Raw genomic sequence first — 19936 nt, 5'->3', positions numbered from 1 at the left:
TGCTCCTGCTAAGAGAATTAGCCAGTGACAGAGGTCCACGCTGAGAGAAGGAAACAGGAACCAAGTCTTAATTCAATTCAGGAAATTAGACACTTGAAAAACAACTCCACTAAAACTGGCCTCAATAGAGTTTTGTAGCTTTGCATATTATTAAAGTTTGTATCACAAGGGCACTCCAGAAGTGTGTCTTGACAGCTGAAGCCTTGTGAAGAACCTTGGGTCCACTCAAAAGCTTCTCCCAAAGGGCTGCTCTTCACACAGAGGGAGCAATACCATTTCTGCTGTGGCTTTGCAAACATGCTGAATGCATTTGCAGCTATGAAAGTGACCTTCAAGGAGCCATAAACGTCCAGATTATTTTGCTAACAATATCCCTCGATCTCTAAATTAAACTAAGAAGTCAGGGTAAGAGTTCAGGAAGGAAATCAAAGTTGCCTACAAGAGTGAGAGAAAGAGCCTTCTCTTAAACAGTTCAAAACTTAAAAGCCTAATCCACAGAATCACAGAATTGTCAGGGTTGGAAGGGACCTCAAGGATCATCCAGTTCCAACCCCCCTGCCATGGGCAGGGACACCTCACACTACAGCAGGCTGCTCACAGCCACATCCAGCCTGGTCTTAAAAGCCCCCAGGGATGAGGCTTCCACCACTTCCCTGGGCAATATGTTCCAGTGTCTCATCACCCTTATGGGGAAGAACTTCTTCCTAACATCTAATCTAAATCTCCCCACCTCTAGCTTGCATCCATTCCCCCCAGTCCTATCACTACCCAACACCCTCAAAAGTCCCTCCCCAGCTTTCTTGTAGCCCCCTTCAGATACTGGAAGGCCACAATTAGGTCTCCTTGGAGTCTTCTCTTCTCTAAACTGAACAACCCCAACTTTCTCAGCCTGTCCTCACAGGAGAGGAGCTCCAGCCCATCTGGGCTAGGACAGTAACAGTTACAGGGACTCCCAGGAAGCCTTCACTAGCCAAGGAAGAGCTCAGTCATCCTTGGTGAACAGTTCCATCATCCTCAGGAGGTTCAGAATTGAATGAACATAGATTCAGAAACGAAAGAATAGTTCAACTTCCAGGGTTCTGACAAAAAGAGCCAGTTAAAAAGTCAGCTCCTTATAAAAGCCAACTCATTCTTTGCCTGCCACAGACATTTGTCTATGCAGCAGAAACTAACCTGAATCAAAAGCTGAATTTTTCTAAGTACCTTCATCAAAACCCCAACTCTCCAGTCTTGTGCAAGTGTTGCCCTACATCCAGACCTCACCAGGGAAAATGAGCAACCAGCAAATACAAGCACACAAACTTCCCCTCCTCTGGATAGATCTTGTTTGAACACTACAGAAACAGCTTCTTAGTTGTCAGAAAACCTCAACTGCTAAAGAGACACAAGCCACAAACACTTTTTTTAAACACCTTGACCCCTTGTATCCACTTGTCAAATCTGCACCTCTACATTGTATCTACATTTCAAACATTACTTTCTTAGCCCTTCTATTTATCAATTGATGCTCTCCCTCAGCATTCCCCTACTTGGTCACCTCACCTGTGCTGCAGCGAAGAGAGAGAACAGCGAAGAGAGAGAAGGAACAACCAGAAAGTCACACTGACAGACAAGTCACTTCACATCCACCAGCAAGTTTTTACACTTGAAGAACACAACACCCATTAGCAGAAGGAAGCAGCCCATGATCTTCCCTCTCCTTTTCAAGCCTTTTGAAATTCCACACGGACGCCCAGCGCTCTTGTCTTTGCAGAAGTGCAATTGTTGGTGTTTTGTTTGAAGCCCAGAGAAATGCGAGCTTTTGAAAACAAACAGCTCGGGGGCTGCATAGATTTACACAGCTCCTCCCAAGCCTCAGGGACAGCACACGGGAAAAACCCCAGCGTTGCTTGTTTGAAGCTTAAGTAAACAGGCAGTGGAGACACCGGCACCAGAGCCCAACTGCAGACTGAACAATGAGACATTGATTCAGTCCCACGACAGTTACTGCTCACAGTGGGGTATGGCAGGGAAAGGTTTGAAAGAAAGAAGAACTTTATGCCTTTTTTTCTTCTTTTTCTTTTTTAAAGGAAAGAACAGTGAAAGGACAGGAAGGGAAAACAAACATGGACGTTGATGGTTGGGGCAGTAATCTCTGTTATGGAGTTGTGATGGCTTCTGTCTAGAACAGGTCTTAACTAGTGACAAATTAGGTGGCCAAAACAAAGAGAAAGTTGGGTGGTGAGACCACAAGGCCTGTACAAAAGACACACCGTGCAGGTCAGAAAATCAGTATTTAGACAGAGCTTGGACATGAAGATCTCAGGAGAGATCACAGTGATTAAGACACCTGGAGCACAGGTGTGATAGACAAACAGAACAGCCCAGCCAACAGCCATTGTAGATACATTAACCAGAAACATCTGAAAGGAGACCCTAGTGAGAGCTCTCTCTTAAAGCTCAGTGTGAACTCGAGACAGACATCTGCATGATGCCAAGGAGGGAGAAAGGCTCAATCTTCTGATGAGGCTGAGAAAAGTCTGGTACTTGAATTCATGTGCCTAGTGAAATTACAGAGATGGGGCTGTTGGAGGAAGGAGTGGATCAATAACTCATTATAACGACTGAAAATGAAACAAGACACTTAAACAATCAAGAGTGAGAACCAAAGTGAAGCGTAACTCAACACAGGTATGGGAAAAGTAAGATTAGCTAAACAACATGGTCAAATGGTGTAAAAGCAGCTCATGTCTGGGGCCACACAGGCAGGGCCCATCCAAATCCATCAGCAGAAGTAGCCAGAGAAAAGAGCCTTCAGCCGATTTCCATGGAAGAAAGCTAAACACAGAGGAAACCCAAACACAACTTACCAGCACAATCAGTAAGTCTGCAGGGGAAAGGAAGATAAAGCAGGAGGTTTTATACCAACTAGGTCCATATCTTCTGGTTTTTTGAGATAGGAGAGCAAAGTGTATTTGTACTGCAAGCACCACTCAGCACGTGGCACTCCACATCTGAGCTCTGTCAGCGCCCAGCCAGCCACGTGAAACGTGAACTGCGAGAGCTCAGCGCAAATTGTGACAGCCACACAGCATCGATCATCACCCTGCAGGTACAACTCAGCCTTCAGAGCGAGCTCAGTTCACCCAGCCAAAGGCATCACTGAAACACCACTGCTTGGGGTTTTTTTTTAATGCATTTATTCAGTACTTGGGAGTTTGTTGTCTATTTTTCCCCCCCTCTTTTCACCAGGCATGTTTTGCATATGGAAAATGTGTTTGAACAGGCAACTCTTCAAACAGCAACAACAATTTAACTTATTACACAGAAAACTGCAAGCTTAAAGCAAAGCTTTGGCATTTTACCTTGTGCTTTTGGGGTTTTGGTTGCATAAATCCTCCTGAACAAGGTAAGGGTCTAAAAAGAAAGCTGTGAGCAATGGCATCTGAATTAAACTCTAACACACGCACGCAAGAGATTAGAAGGGAAAAAAGTCTAACCTGCTCTATCGACAGGATCACTCAGTCCATCTTATGTTAGACACTCTGCTGCAAACACATTGTGAAATATCTAAAGGCAGTAAGAAGAACTGAAAGACACCCACCCTTTTACAACAGAAAACTTCCAAATGTGTCTAAAACCAAACTGATCTTCCCCGTGTCTCCATACTGTATCAGTTATCAAAGGTACACATACCCAAACAAGAACCTCCTGATGCTTTAGAGTGTGAATGTGTTTCTCCAGTGACAATGCCCCAAGAGCCTGCACTCATGATTTTCTGCTCTGTTTTGCAGCTACTCTCCTCGTACTTCTCTACCAGACCGGCAGACCTGCCCCTTTCAGCACCACTTCTGGGTGCTCATCACTCAGACACTGCTTACTCTCAGGGGGGTGTCAGGGTGCTGTGGCAGTATCCACATCTGTTACCAAGCAGAGGCAAGGAAGGTGACGCAGCACCCAACGGTTCATCCTTATGCCCCTCAACACACGTGGGAGATGCCAGGGATGCAGCGACAGCTGTTTCGGCCCGGTAGCTTGCTCCACAAAACAATGCAAGCGCTCAGCACAGACATACCCAAACTCAGAGCCTAATGGGCCAGATCTGGGTTTTGTTTGTGACCAAAAGTAGATCTTGTAACTGATCCCAAAAGCCTCCATGCCTGATCCCAAATATCAAGCTGAAAGGTTGTATACCGATGAGAAGAGAGAGAGATGCAGGGCATTTAAGGAAAACACATTCTACACCACAAATACCCTCAAAAGGACACAGGAAAATACAAACAGAGGCCGAGAAGTTTGGGGAAGAGCTTTAAGAAAAGTGTATGGATTATTAAGGCAGGTGGAGCAAATTGCTGCAAGTTTGATACAGTTCTGGATCTAGTAGTTCCTCATAGCTCTGCCTGCACAGGGGATTTTACCCCAGTTTTACAGTTGGTTGCTTTGTGGGGAATGTTCTTTAAACAATTCCCAAAAGCTAAAGAAAATCCAATCAGAAAAATTACCTCTTGGCCAACTAGTCCTCCTTGGTTTAATTAAAACATGTGCATTATTTCTCGTTCCTGACAATCCTGAAGCACCAACGGGGCAGAAGTGGAACGAGCTGGCTTTGTGGCTTCTCAGATGTCAGCGGGAAAGGTTGTTAGATTCCCGTTCACTGCGCTCCCAGAAGAGGGGTGCATGGGTGTCACCTGCGGTCAGCTTGACTCCGAAAAATTAATTACTTCTGACAGCATCTGGGAAACATGAAGCCAGCTTGACTGAACAGACTGAAACTGCACCGCTAAGAGTAAACAGAACCCTCGCTACAAACGGAATCGAGGAGATGCAGAGCCAAAAGCCTTAACAGCGTCCTCCGGGCTTGCTCTACAAGATTTCACCACAGGACCCTCCGATTACATTCCAGGGCTTTCCTCTGTAAGGAGCATCACTCTGTTCAAGCCAAGGTGTGACTTTAACATGGCACTCACAACACTCTCTGCTTGATCCTGCTGCTCTTAAAACAACTTCCCTCAGAGAATTTAGATCAGGACACCTCCTAAAGCTCTCCTGTTGCACCTTCCGCCGTGACCTGCGCGGCACCTCGAGGCACTGAGGCCGGGCACCGGCTGCTATCTCTCAACCAGGAGAGCCGCCCTGCCCAAGGCGGGACCGGCCCCGCCGCCGCCGGGAGACCTGCTCGGCTCCCCGCGCTAGGAGAGCTGCCGGCAGCCGGCCGGCTCGGCCCCTTCTCCATGGCCCCTTCTCCACGGCCCCGCCGCCGGGCTGAGCTGCTTCCCCGCGGCACCCCGGGGCCACAGCGGGCCCCGCCAAACGCTCCCGGGACTTTCCCACTGCCCGGCCCGGGGAAAGTCCCGCAGCGCACAAGCCGGGGCTACTCCATCCCGCCCGCCAGCGCCCCCGGGCGAGGCTCGCCCGCCCGCCCACCGACACTCCCCCCGGCTGCTCCGGGCCGGGCAGCGCGGCCGGCCACCCCCGGCCGGGCACCTGCCCCCTTCCGTCCCGCCTCGAACCTTCCTCGCAGCCGGCGCAGGCCGGGCTGCTCTCGGTGGCCAGGCCCCGCCGCCGCTCCCCCGCCCGCGGGCTCACTCACCAGCGTGCTCCCGGGCAGCGACAGCAGCGGCAGCGTGGCTGGGGCGGCCGGCGAGCGGCCGAGCCGGGCCGGGCGGCCAGGGGCGGAGCGGAGGTGGGGGGCGGAGGGCTGCTTGTTTACCGCCGGGGCAGGGCAGGGCCGGGGCGGCGAGCCCGGGAGCGGAGCGGAGCAGGCGCGGCGAGCCCCGGCGGCGCTGGCTGCAGCACGGCCCCGGGGAGGAATCCCAGGAATGATGGAATCCTGCTGCTAGCAGGTGGGGAGCGCGGGCGGCCCCATTGGCCGGGCCCGGCTATGAGCTCAGCCTAATTAGGGTAATGAGCTGCTGACATCACATCCTCGCAGGTAGAGACGGCACGGCGCAGGCCGCCTGCAGGAAGCGGGAACGCAGCCGGACCCCGCCCCGCACACCCAGCCCCGCACACCCAGCCCCGCACACCCAGCCCCGCACACCCAGCCCCGCACACCCAGCCCCGCACACCCAGCCCCGCACACCCAGCCCCGCACACCCAGCCCCGCACACCCAGCCCCGCACACCCAGCCCCGCACACCCAGCGGAGGGGCTCGGGGAGAACCTGCTGCCGCTGCCCGGGGAGAGCGGCTCCAGGGAGAGAGAAAGCTGTGCAGCAAAAACAACCCCAGTAACCGCCCCCCCAGCCTAGGCTGCCCGGGCAAGGGGAGCAAGGAGGAGCGCTGGGGTTCCGTGCCCAGCTGACTCCGCCGGGCTTTAAGTAGCTCTTCTGGAAAGAAAGGGAAAGGCGGGAGGGGGGAAGCGTCGCTGAAGAACAAAGCGGCTTTTGGCAGCAGAAATACACAACATGCACACATACAAACTGAAATGCTCCATCTGCAGCTGAGAGGTAGCTTAATGGCCACCTGCACACTTAACCATAGATTCACCTGGTTGGGAAAGACCTTCAGCCACAACCTAACATCTCCCTGTACACGACTGCTAGACTATGTCCCTCAGCACCTCATCCAGATATCTTAAATGCTTCCAAGGATGGTGACTCCACCACTTCCCTGGGTAACCTGTTTCAGTGCCCAATGACCCCTTTGATGAAGCAATTTTTCCTAGCATGCACTGATGACAAAATGCAAGCCTTCCAGATGTTGAGCTAACACACTGCAAATGGGCTGGAGCATGAAGGAGATCATGTCCACATATTCCATATGATTTGACAATCTTGGGTCTGGACAGGTCTGGCATTTCCTTTACTTCCTGTTCCCCACTGGTACTCAGAAGGTGTGTTTATACCAAATCCCTTCTTGCATTTGATATGACTCACACAGCCATCGGGGGAAACTGCCAGACTGGTCTGAAAGGAAAGCAGCCAGCAGCTGCTCTCTGACACTCCCAGAGTACAAGCTCCCAGCTAGGACCACAACAGGACTAGAAGCTTGAATGATTTGCCCCTCAAAACCAGATCACTGCAAAAAGGGACAAGCACCTTAGCTCTTGCATTGCCTGCAGCACCCTGCCACTGGACACCAGCACCTCTTGGCATTCCCATGGCTCTGCAGAAGTGTTCATTCCAAATTGGATATCTTCAGGACTCAAGCAGTTCAGAAGCATGGCTTGCTAGATGTTGCCTGTTTTGAGTAACTGAAGGAAAGTAAGCCGCCAGACCACTCATTGAAGGAGTGAGGTGCTGGAGTGTGTCCAGAGAAGGGCTGTGAGGCTGGTGAGGGGTCTTGAACATTAAGTCCTAGGAGGAGTGGCTGAGGGAGCTGGGGTTGTTCAGCATGAAGAAGAGGCTGAGGGGAGATCTTGTGGCTCTCTACAACTACCTGAAAGGAGATAGCAGCAAGGCAGGCACTGGCCTTTTCCCCCAAGTAACAAGTGATAGGACAAGAGGGAAAGGACTTCAGTTGCACCAGGATTGCACATTAGGAAAAGTTTCTTCACATTTCTTCACCAAAAGGGGCATTGGGCACTGGAACAGGCTGCCCAGGGAGGTGGTGGAATCACCAACCCCAGAGGTGTTTAATAGATGCATGGATGAGGAGCCTAGGGACATGGTCTAACAGTTCTGTACAGGGAGAAGTTAGATTATGGTTGGACTTGATCTTAAGGTCTCTTCCAACCAGGCAATTCTGTGATGTTGTGATCACTTGTACACAGACCCACTTCTCAGAAGCTGAGCTCAGACTCTACCCATGCCCTCTGGAGAACTTGGTAACACTGTTTTCTGCAGCAGGCATTTCAGCTTGCATAACTTAAGACCAGAGCAGGGGGAGACACAGAAAGCGCTGTACTACTGTTGCCCACACTGAACACTGGTGATCTAGAGAACCGAGTCCCACAACACTACATTTTACCTTTACAAATGCCACAAGGAACTGAGGTTGCGCCAGGTGGCTCTTGGAGCCCATCACAAAGGGGAAAGGGATAATGAACCCACCTGAGCCCCATCACAAAAGGCCTCAGGGGTGGAAGTTTGTGGTGTAACCCAAAAAGAGCACAGGCCAACAGAGGATGTGCCAGTACAATTCTGTTCATGGTATTTCTCCTACCCAGCTCCTTCTCTTAATGTGACATAAACACTAGTAAATGTCTAGGTATATAAATGGCAGCACAGTTGGCTGTGCTTCCTCAAGGAAAGAAGTACCAAGACACAGCAAGGCTTAATTTAGTTCCCAAACTGGGATTTCTGTATGCAACAGTGGAGGGAGCACACCCAGCTCCCACTCTGACCCCAAGGCACAGCCCCAGCAGCACCCAGCCCAGCCCAGGGGTGTGTGGGGCTGCGCAGTCAGGAACAGCCAGGGGTGAATCCACACCCCTTGTGTTCCAGTTCCCTGAGAGATTCAGAGGCCAGGAAGGGCCATGCTGTCTGCTTCTGGTTTAAAAAAACATCTATTAAAATCATGGAAGAATAACTGATACTGGAGTATTTTCTTATCCTTGCAAGGACAGGTCATGAGATCACAAGGCCATCCAAAGTGAGCCAAGAAAGCATTCCAAGCACTAAATGAAAGCCAGATTTGGACTCAACACACTTGGTGTAGCTAACAGAAAGTGTTCAGTTGCTAAAAAAAAAACAACCACAAAAGGCATACAGTCCAATACCAACCATAAACATTATGTTACACATTTCTTAAGACTCCTCATCAATGCCATTTGTAACAGCCTGTGGTACTATGGATGCATTTTTCAAAGCTGATCCTGTATTAAATAGGCTACTGGAAAATATTTTCATGACCAGCCAGCAGAGCATGAGTTTGATGATCTAATATTTGGAGAAATGGTAGTCAAAATAGTAATGTAAAAATGACTTGAGAAGTAAAAAACACAGGACAAGGAAAGCACCCTGAAACATGGAAAACAAAAGCACAGGCAGCGAGCAAAGATCTGACCTGGACACTGGTGCACAGCATGAGAATGGATTGCTGCAGACTAATTGCAAAGCTTTTTAATATGTATCTTCAGGAAAAAAAAACCCAAAAGTGGGCCACTCCTGTTTTTAAGTGCTGGAGGGGAAGAGGCAGGAAGACTTTTCTTTGTTTGAGGAGGAGGAGCTTGGAAAAGGAGAGGACAGAACAGCTTTTGATCCTTGGGATGTGCTATTACAGCTCCCAGGAGCAGCTCTAGAAGAGGGTGTTTATTAAACATCTAAGGAGTCTGAGGGAAGAGCAGCTCTCTGGGAAGGACGACCCTGTGGTTCCTGCACAAGCACTGCTGGTGCAGCCAGCCTGCCCCACCAAAGCTTGGTGTCAACACTTCTGCAAACAACAACAAATGGTAACATGCAAGCTGTCAAACGGCAGAAATCCTTGAAAACAAACCTTAACAGCTAAGGCACTGTGAGGAAGCCTTGCTGGAGCTGCTGAACTCCACACTCCCCACTGCTCAGCCAAGCTGTTCAAAAGGCAAAGTCACAAATAAGGAAAGCAAACCTGGTCTTGTTTGATCAACCCTATTCTGGGTTGCCTGGGCGTTACAGTATGTTGTTCATTTTGCCTGTAGTCAGTAACTGAATGGTATCAAAAGCTCTTTGCTGACTCAGGTACCAGCAAAACCACAGTTTGCTGGAACACAAAACTGACCCAGATACTTGAGGGTTTGTACTTGAGCTAAAACACAAGTGGGTGCCTCAGCCCAAACTTAGGCACCCAAGGGGCACACCTGAGGTTTGAATCAACTCCTGGGGCAGACCCCGGGTGCCACTCCTGTTCCATTTGCATATTAATCACTGAAAAATTAGTCACTGAAAACAATAATCACCGACAAAACCTCCACAGGGTAAGGCCAATGCAAGACCAATGTAGCCACTGTGTGAGAGTGCCAGGCTTGTGGATGTCCTCCTGTCTCAGCTGTAGCACGATCAGCGATGCCCCCTGGCTTCTCTGCTCTGGAGGACACTTATCACAGTATAACTAAGTTTGGAAGAGACCTCGAGGATCATCGAGTCCAACCTGTCACCACAGACCCCATGACTAGACCATGGCACCAAGTGCCACGTCCAATCTCCTCTTGAACACCTCCAGGGATGGTGACTCCACCACCTCCCTGGGCAGCACATTCCAATGACGAATGACTCGCTCAGTGAAGAACTTTCTCCTCACCTCGAGTCTAAACCTCCCCTGGCACAGCTTGAGACTGTGTCCTCTTGTTCTGGTGCTGGTTGCCTGGAAGAAGAGACCAACCCCCACCTGGCTACAACCACCTTTTAGGTAGTTGTAGAGGGCAATGAGGTCACCCCTGAGCAAAGCTCTGCCACGCTGGATTTGTCTAACAGCCAACATCCCCCAAGCCCACTGAGGATGCTGCAGAACAGTGTGTGAGCAGAGTTTCTCCTAAGGAAACCATCAGTTCACAAGCAACAAAAGCTGCTAGGTCACTTCTGGGTACATCCTGAGGTGTGGGGTTTTTGAGCATTTACCACTGTTTCACAATTTAAGCTTTTTTAGCTTATTTTTTTCTTTTAATATAGGAAGGAAAGGACATCTGAAAGCAGGGCGGGGGAGAAAGGTATCATCAGCAGTCTATAGAGAAGCCTGATGGCCTAGTTCTACAGACCCTACTCAACCATTACTCTTGTAATTGTCATTGAAATGAAGCCTGACATCTGTTCCAGGGCCAACTAAGAAAATAAAACATTTGCACTATAGTAACAGTTGGTTAAAAATGCCTTGGGCAAGTTCTTCCCTCCCTCCATGTGGGCACAGCAGCGACAGGCCTCACTGTTGTGACAGAGCTCAGTGTTCACTGGACAGGGACAGCCCTTGTGGAAAGGGGATCAAACTTGTTTTGTTCAACTGCTTCCAAGCCATTTCAGCCTGCAAGGCAACTAGCAGAGACACATGCTGTGTGCTGCTTCAATCAACAGTACGAGTGTAAAGCTACCAAGAGGTGTTCCCGTTCCTTTAGGGGCCTGTCTCTGGAAGCAGTTTGCTGCTGGCACCCACTGCACGCAGAAGAGAAACTGACTCTTCCCATCTCTTTCTGCAACAGCAGCAACACAGACACTTCTGTTACAACAGACAGGAACGTGGAGGGTTTCCTCAAGTCTGAAGAGAAGCCCAAGACACAGTGAACTTTGTGCAAAGATTAAGTGTGCCAAAAAGCTTTCCCAAAGCTCTCCCAGCCGGCCATTGCTTGTCACTGGCTTCAGAAGGTAGCCCGACACTAGCTGTCAGTGCAATTACCACACACACCTCCCTCGACCCACATCTTCTTGTAATAAAATACACCAAATGGCAGCAGCTTCTAAAATCATCCTTCAACATACATTTTGTCACAACCAAACGAGATGGCAGAGCTATAGGCTGGGGTCGGAGTGGCTGGAGAGCTGCCAAACAGAGAGGGACCTGGGGGTGCTGATCGACAGCCACCTGAATATGAGCCAGCAGTGTGCCCAGGTGGCCAAGAAGGCCAATGGCATCCTGGCCTGCATCAGGAATAGTGTGGCCAGCAGGAGCAGGGAAGTCATTGTGCCCCTGTACTCTGCACTGGTTAGGCCACACCTTGAGTCCTGTGTCCAGTTCTGGGCCCCTCAGTTTAAGAAGAACATCGAAACACTTGAAGGTGTCCAGGGAAGGGCAACAAGGCTGGGGAGAGGCCTTGAGCACAGCCCTGTGAGGAGAGGCTGAGGGAGCTGGGGTTGTTTAGCCTGGAGAAGAGGAGGCTCAGGGGAGACCTCATTGCCCTCTACAACTACCTGAAGGGTGGTTGTAGCCAGGAAGGGGTTGGTCTCTTCTCTCAGGCAACCAGCACCAGAATGAGAGGACACAGTCTCAAGCTGCACCAGGAGAGGTTTAGGCTGGAGGTGAGGAGCCTCTGAGAAAGTCATTCGCCATTGTGGTGGAGTCACCATCCCTGGAGACGTTGAAGAGGGGATTGAACGTGGCACTTGGTGCCATGGTCTAGTCATGAGGTCTGTGGTGACAGGTTGGACTTGAAGATCTTTGAAGTCTCTTCCAACCTTGGTGATACTGTGATACTGTGAGGTGGCCTCACAGGCAAGCATCTTGTCTTCAACGCGAACACTGCTAAACCCAGAGTCTAAAACTCTTCCTTGCAAAAAGCTGGAGCCATTGGGGCTGAACCTCAAAGCTACCTTAGACTAAAACCACACTCACATTCCAAACAGGGTAGCTCACAAGGTTTAAAAAGACATTTTCAGTGTTTTTAAAGGTAGTTTATTGCTTCATTAGCCCACGATGTGTTAAATTGCAGTCATTCCAGACAGACAAGTCGATGGAGATGGTTATTTATTACCTGCTTCAAGACAAAGCTTGCCCTCTTCATAATTGTCTGCCCCATCATCCAAAGGAAGATGAAAAGAGCAGTGTAATTTCAGCTGGAGCAGGGTCACAACAGCAGCATACTCTTCAAGCAAACAATGAGATATTTTCCGTGCCAAACAGGAATGTGCACACCACTAACTCTACTCTTTCAGAACATTTAACCACAGGTTCTTTTTGCTGGCTTTGTTCTAGAGAAGGGGAAGATTGCACACGATAGAGGTTCCCATAGGATGAAGACAAATAGGATAGCTGAGCAAAACCAGCTGTCAGATGAACTAGCTAAAAGCACCCTTTGGCCATAACCTGCCGCTTTTCCTTTGTTAAAGTTTTGTTGAACACCTGTAAAGTGACCATAGCTGGTTCACAGCAAAGCTCTGAATGGCAAACTTGGTCTAAAAGTGAGATCAGCATCACCAGTGATATACAGACCACAGAATTGTTTGAGTAGGGAAGGATCTTAAGGATCATCTAGTTCCAGCCCCACCTGCCCTGGGCAGGGACATCTCCCCCTAGAACCATCCCACCTGGCTTTGAATCCCTCCAGAGAGAGGGAATTTCCAACTTCCCTGGGCAATCTGTTCCAGTGTCTCCCCACCCTCACTGTCAAGAATTTCTTCCTAATCTCCAGTCTCAATCTCCCCTCTTCCAGTTTAAAGCCACTGCCCCTTGTCCCATCACTACAATCCCTTGTGAAGTGATGTAGGTCAATATTTGGAGCATCCTATGTATTATAAGTTATTTAATTGGTAATATTAGTTTATATTTTTTCCTGTCTCTGCCCCTCTTCTGGTACAGCAACACACATATATGATAGATTTAACTCCCTGTTAGATTCCTATCCTGACTTTCACATAGAACATGAGAAACTTCAGTGCAGCTGGGATCATTAAAACCATGGAAGAGGCCATGGTTCATGATTAGGTGCAAAGTGACTTGACAAGTTTACACACTAACTCACTGTGAGCTACACAGATTACATACATTTCAAGGCTGGAAGGAAAGGTCATTTAGGCACCAGAATTTCTTTTAAACCAAAGACACCAGCAGCAGGACACTGGACAAAAGTAACACACCTGCCTAAAGCAGCTGGCCACCAAGGGACTGCCCAAAGCCCCCTCAGCAGCTCAGAGATGCAGCAGGGAATCACACTGCAAGAATCAAGCTGGGTCATGTCTGTTGGATGAGAATACCTGCACCAACTCTCTGTGCCAACTTCACAGCTCTTACAGTCTGATTGGGGTAATTACTGAGGATGTTAAATTCTCACTGACTGGCAATTTCCACAGTGAGGTCAGTTATCTCACCAGAACAAGCAGGCTTTCTCCTCAGGCTTCCAGACATGCCCTGACCACAGTGATTTCAGTAGGGTGTGTGGAAGGCTGCCGGTGCCCCAGCACAGCCCTGCTGCTGGCAGTCCTCAGGTATATCAGGGACAGGATAGCAAGTGGAACATCAACCCACCAGCAGATCTTTCTAGTCATGACCTCAGGAGGACAGAAGGGTTTGGATTCTGTTTGTCTTCCTGCTTTTTTTTAAGTAATACAAGTAACACATTCATTTTCCATCTTACACTGGAAAGAGAAATTAGCCCCCAGTACAGCACACCAGGAACAGAGGGGACACATTCTTTAAACACCAAAAGTAAGCAGAAGAGATGCTTTACTTTAAAAGCACCTATGCAAGTACAACCCTTAAATCTAATCCACTTTAAAATGTTGTTAAGAATAAAGCACAGACAGGTGGTTTAATCACCTATCACTGTCTGCCCAAACCCACCTTCCAACTGTCAAATGGCTACTGACTGATCTACTTGGCAATTTCATCATCCAGGGATGCAGGGTCAGAGATAGCCATGGGCATGCAGAACATAGAATAGAACAGAACAGAACAAACCAGGTTGGAAGAGACCTTCAAGGTCATCGCGTCCAACCTATCACCCAACACCACCTAATCCACTAACCCATGGCACCAAGCACCCTGTCAAGTCTCCTTCTGAACACTTCCAGTGATGGTGACTCTAACACCTCCCCAGGCAGCCCATTCCAATGGGCAGTCACTCTCTCTGTGTAGAATTTCCTCCTAACATCCAGCCTAAACCTTCCTTGGTGCAGCCTGAGACTGTGTCCTCTTGTTCTGGTGCTGGCTGCCTGGGAAAAGAGACCAACCCCCACTTAGCTACAACCTCCCTTCAGGTAGTTGTAGACAGCAATAAGGTCACCCCTGAGTCTCCTCCTCTCCAGGCAAAGCAACCCCAGCTCCCTCAGCCTCTCCTCACAGGGCTGTGTTCCAAACCCCTCACCAACTTCGTTGCCCTTCTCTGGACTCGTTCCAACAAGTCAACCTCCTTCCTAAACTCAGGGGCCCAAAACTGGACACAGGACTCGAGGTGTGGCCTAACCAGGGCGGTGTACAGGGGCAGAATGACCTCCCTGCTCCTGCTGGCCACACTGTTCCTGATGCAGGCCAGGATGCCATTGGCCCTCTTGGCTGCCTGGGCACACTGCAGGCTCATGTTCAGCCTACCATCAACCAGCACCCCCAGGTCCCTCTCTGCCTGGCTGCTCTCCAGCCACTCTGACCCCAGCCCGTAGCACTGCATGGGGTTACTGTGGCCAATGTGCAGGACCCAGAACATGCACAATCTCATCATCTAGGATGTGTGCTCCAACACCAGACTTGGGAGGCCACTGGGGAAAACCAAAAGAGAGGAGGTAAATTTTACTGTGAAAAGCATTTGGTTTTAAAAAGCCTTGCCCCAGACTGTAAGGCTGAAGCACTGCACCAGCTTCACGAGACAAACGTTGGTAGGCTGCTTTGTGTCAGCTCTTTCCCCTCTCCTGCACCACTGCTTGAAGCATTCCAAGAAGCTACTGAGTTCTTGGCTCTCACTGTTGCCTTGTACAGGGAGCGAGCCAGACATTTCACCACTCCATAGGAGCAAGACAGCAACATGAAAAGAAAACTCCCCAGCCACAAACAAGCCCCAGAAGAACACTGGATGCCCCCTTCTCATGCTTCACTTCTGATTTTAAAACAGGGGGTTTGGAGAAACTTTGGCAGGAGGCAGAGTCTAAAATAACAACCCACTGTGTGGGAATGCAACCTTTCAAACTCACCAAGTGTACCACAGAGCTAGAGAGATTCCATGTAAGAGCAGGACCACAAATGAATGCAATGAAGCCAAAATGAGATAGCTAACTACACTTACTTAACTAAACTTTAATTAAACAAGGGGGGTTGTTTAATTGAGTAGGGAAGGTACCTTAAGCATCAGGCTCAAATCTTTTAAAGCAGGTCTCAGTGCAAGAGAGGCAAGTGAAGAAGACAAAAGACAAACTGTTTCTGACCATTTTATTCTCTTTTTTCAAGATAACCTCTTACAGTTGCAATCTCCTGAAGATGATACAATCATAGAATGGTTTGGCTTGAAAGGACCTTAAAGATCACCTAGTTCCAACCCCGCTGCCATGGGCAGGGACACCTCCTACTAAAGCAGCTTGCTCAGGGCCTTTCACAGAATCACAGAATTACTGAGGCTGGAATAGACCTCTGAGATCATCAAGTCCAGCCTATGACCTAACACCACCACATCAGCCAGAGCACGTCACCAGGCTTGGAGCCTCCACAACTTCTGTGGTCAACCTGTTCCAGTGCCTCACCACCTTCCTGGGGAAGAATGTCTTCCCAATGTCTAATCTAAACCCAGCTTCTTCCAGACTGAAGCCATCACCCCTCATCCTGTCACTCCATGCCTTTGTAACAAGTCCCTCCCCAGCTCTCCCACAGCCCCCTTCAAATCCTGGAAGGCTGCTCAAATTCTATTCAACTTTAAACCCAGGAAGAACCCTCTTGAACCAGTACACTTGCATGGAGTTTCAGTCAGCTCAGAATATTGTTCTTTGCAGCTGCATGACCTTCATTTTCTCAGGGAAAAAAAAAAACACAAAGTAAGTTGTTAACTGCCAAAAAAAGTCTAACTGCCAAGAGACATCTGCCATAAAGGAGAAGCTTTGGGCAGAGTGCTGGATTCTGGAGGCAAAAATGACATCTGAATTCTTCCACTAAAGAGGTAACTGAAGTATTTGGGGTTTTCATGAATAATCTCAGAATACACAGTCAGAAGCTTCCTGCTCACACACTAAAACTTACTCTGTTTCTTAACACTTGTGAGTTCATGTGTCTGAGTAAGAGGCCAAAACATGCAAGAGTAAAATGATTCCAGCCTCTCGCTGCAGCGGCCATCGAGGATCAGTCAGCAGCTGTGCTGTAGATTTTCATCTGGAAAACCAGGTAAATAAGGTCACTGCAAACCTGTATGAGACCACAGTATCAAAAATGGCAGAGCAGCTGTGCCCTCCAACAAAAACCATACCAGCAATTAGCTATGCAGAGGTAACGCCGCTTCTTCCTGCAGCAGATAACACAAAGGAAATTCCTTTCCTGCACATTCAGAACGCATGGCCAGCAGAAGTGGGGCTGAACATGAAGCATGCTTTGTCCTCTCTCAGTACCTTAGCCATGAAAAAAAACTCTCAGACACAGACTGCCCCAACATTCTGCCCTTCAAAGAGTATTTCAATTTCAAGGCTATTTTTACATTAATTGCCAGGAAAAGGCATGAGTCACAGCCCTGCCTGGATCCCCCTCCACTGGACACTCACCAACTGCTGTGTTTATCCTACAGTTTCCCAAGTTGGAGCAGGCTCCAGCACTAACCCTGCAATCGATGTAAAGACCTCACAGTCCAGTTCCCAAAGCCATCCAGGAATACTGCCCTCTGGATCCATCTTTGTCCTCCCAGTTTGGCCAAGATGCTTGCTGCAAACATCAGGAGGCTGTGGGATACTACAAAATCCAGCTTTCTAACAACAAGGAACCACACTTGTTCAGCTGGCTGTGGGCTGCCTCAAAGCACCTTCCTCATGAGAAGGCTGCAGCTGTTTCTCTGCAGTTGTTCCCCAAATTCTGAAAGTCACCCAAACCTAAAGAGAAACCTCACTGGTTTGGCACCTCCAGGTGAGAAATCCAGTCTCTGCAGCTGGAACAATCAGGTCTGTGCAGCATGGCCAGTATTAGGAGGGCCATAGAACCAAGCACCTGGATGACCTCACCGCTCCAATACTTGGTGAAAGTGGAAAGAAGTGGTAAGAAGGCACATCTTGCACGCAGTGATGGAGGAAGCCAGCACCCTGTGTGGTACCATTTTATGCTTCTCCTCAGATGTGAAGTTTAGGAGCAGCCAAACATCAAATGGGTTGCTTGTGATGGTAGGCAAGCTAATAAAGGGAGAGAATCCTGAGATTAAAGACTGCAAAAAGAAGTGGAAAGCAGGATCTATGGTTCTATATCCAGTCCAGGGCTGATCTCCCATTCATTCCATGTAATCCACTTTATTGCCTCTGAAGCACGAGATAAAGTTACAGACTTCACTGGCGGCTGCCGATCTCAGCCTGCTGACTCACCTATGGAAATCCTTAGTTGTTTGATTGGCTCCAGGCTCTTCATTACAAAGAAGTCGTTTAAACATCAAGAAATAAATCATCTGCCTGGCTGCCTTTAATGAAAGCACTGTTACACAGGAAGAGAGGGGATGGAGCATGAAACATTATCCATGGTGGAACGGCCAAACCAGAAAAGAGGGATGTCTGAAGAACACAGAGCGAAAGGCTCGAGAATGAAGTCAAGAAGAGAAACAATGCAACAATAAAGCAGTATGGAAATGGAGCAGGAAGGTGTAAACAGGAAAATTACAACTGGAATGAAAAGCTCAAGTGACTATTTGTTGTGGAAGAATAAGCACACCTCAGCAGAAGAAAGAGGCAGTGCCCTATTCCCATGCACTGACTTCCCCTGCAACAATCGCTGGTTATTTTAGTGGGTTACAGCTGTATGACCGTAAGAAATCATTTCCACATACTGCTGGGGAACTTCAAAAAGCAGCTAACAAGTCTGAAATCAATCTCTCTTCTCTTTAAAAGTTTCACATAGCAAAACATTGCAGCAACTGCGTCGAGCATTTGCTATTAACAATAGCGAGGAGCCCGGGCTGGGAGCTGCTCTGGGCTATGATTCACTCCTGGAGCTCTGCCAAAAAAATAAACACATTCAAGACCAATGGCCTCGAGGGGAAAGGTAGGCCACTGCTGAAAAGGCACAGAGATAAATGATTTACAGAGCAGAATACAGTGTAAGATTTCAGCCTGCATAGGTGATGAGGAAAGACTTTCTCCTGTCTCACCAAGATTAAGTGCACAGACCCGAACGCTGGCAACGCGTCAACAGATAGAGTAAGCTAGGAGTAAACTAGGAACCATTAAAAGCTGGAATTTGCAAAACTATCTGCAAAGAGCCAGAAGTGACCCAGTATAGTGCTAGGCACAAAGAGAGCTGACAAAGGCACATGGAGATGTGCTGTGGGTACTTGAGCCATGCAGCACAGGCAGGGCCAGATCGCAGCGCAGGCAAACTGCGCAGCGCAGCAACACCTGCGAAGGGAAAGACTGCTCCTCTGGCAGGGTGACAAGGAGTTTAAAGGTTGGGAGGAGTTGATGCCATACAGCATCTGCTACACATAAAAATGGTTAATTAGCTGCTAAACAGCAAGCAGTACATTCCCAGGTTTTTTCCCTACCAGGCCATGTCTTGAACACAAGGCTCAGAACGAAGATTGCTGTTGCACTGTGGGAGCTGAGGCCAGCTCCTTCTCACACACCAGACTGACTTGGAATTGACCTTGAGTGTTTTGAACCACCAGTTCAGTAGCAAGCACCTTCCAAAACACCAAAACCACTCTAAAATGTGTCTTAATTTAATATTCAGAACATTAACTGTATCAATAATGGCTGTTAAACACAAGTTGCTCATTTAAACACTTCCACAGCATTACAACTGCCTCTCAGCAGTAAAGGAATTCCAGATTGAACAGCTGCTCCTCCTCAGACTTAGCAGTGGTAAGAAACTGCAGAGGAGAAGCACAGAGCCTTCATAGGATGCAAGAAACTTTCATAGGACGCACATAGATCCCTGAGGTACCTTGGTTCAATAAAAGGAAATCATAGAATGGTCTGGGTTGGAAGGGACCTTAAAGATCATCCAACCCCCCTGCTATGGGCAGGGACACCTTCCACTAGATCAGGTTGGACAAGGCCCTGTCCAATCAACAGCCACAATTTCAAGGTAACAAATACAAACCTGAGAAGGGAAGCAGCTGTTTGCATCCAGCCTTCACTCAGGCTGCAGCCATACCCCAGCAGGGTCCAGCTGTACAGCACAGGGAGCTTTCAATTTATTCTTTTGACTTCTGTAGATTCAAGCCCAAGGTATATGCTGCCTGTAGTCTCAAAAAGGAATGACATGCCCATTTAACAGTGGTAGCAATGCCTGTGCTTTAAGTCAAGCATGTGCTGAAATGCTCTGCTAGTAAGGATTCTCAACCAGGTGTTGGGCAATCTGCTGACACCCCGTGTCTCTCAACCAGTCCTTGAAGCAGTTACAACTCATGAGGCAGCAGCTTCACATCCTGTGGTGCTGCACCCATGAGGGAATGATGAGACTTGCAAAAATGCAACAGTTACATTGACATTTACAGACAAGAAGAGGAGACACACCAGGCAAAAT

At 48.7% G+C, this 19936-nt stretch overlaps 1 protein-coding gene across 2 annotated transcripts in view; it reads right to left on the bottom strand.

Annotated features, from left to right (window-relative positions):
• Positions 1 to 5772, bottom strand: part of VGLL4 (vestigial like family member 4) — a 109167-nt gene extending 103395 nt beyond the window's left edge. The window contains exon 1 of one of the 2 annotated variants that reach the window (XM_068162681.1): positions 5570 to 5772. The gene's annotated coding sequence lies outside the window, so the exon portion shown is untranslated. Of the gene's footprint in view, positions 1 to 1661; positions 1685 to 5569 lie in introns of those variants that run through there. The other variant, XM_068162682.1, reaches the window with a different exon arrangement.
• Between the last annotated feature and the right edge of the window lie 14164 nt (positions 5773 to 19936).

This window comes from Melanerpes formicivorus, unplaced genomic scaffold (assembly GCF_026170545.1).
Source record: "Melanerpes formicivorus ecotype bairdi unplaced genomic scaffold, bMelFor1.0.p_v2 SCAF_66, whole genome shotgun sequence".
Classification (NCBI taxonomy): Eukaryota; Metazoa; Chordata; class Aves; order Piciformes; family Picidae; genus Melanerpes; species Melanerpes formicivorus.
Note: the sequence above shows the minus strand (reverse complement) of the source record. Positions and strands in the feature narration are given on the sequence as shown.